Below are 226 nucleotides of genomic sequence, written 5' to 3' on the forward strand. Positions count from 1 at the left end.
GTAGACCTCCAACGTCCTCTGCCCGTTGACCTCGCTGTGGCGCCAGGGGGCGCCGTTCGGCGGCGTCTCCTTGGAGACGACGCGGGCGAGGGCGGCGAGGGCCAGGAGGCGGCGCATGACAGTGTCGCGCCCCGCGCGCTGCCCGCGACGCGCGTCCAGGCCGAGTCTCGGTCGGCTGCCCCGCTGGACCTTTGTTTTTCAGCTTCGGCTCACTTTCTCCGTCGTC

This window comes from Aureococcus anophagefferens (genome assembly GCF_000186865.1).
Source record: "Aureococcus anophagefferens unplaced genomic scaffold AURANscaffold_159, whole genome shotgun sequence".
Taxonomy (NCBI): domain Eukaryota; class Pelagophyceae; order Pelagomonadales; family Pelagomonadaceae; genus Aureococcus; species Aureococcus anophagefferens.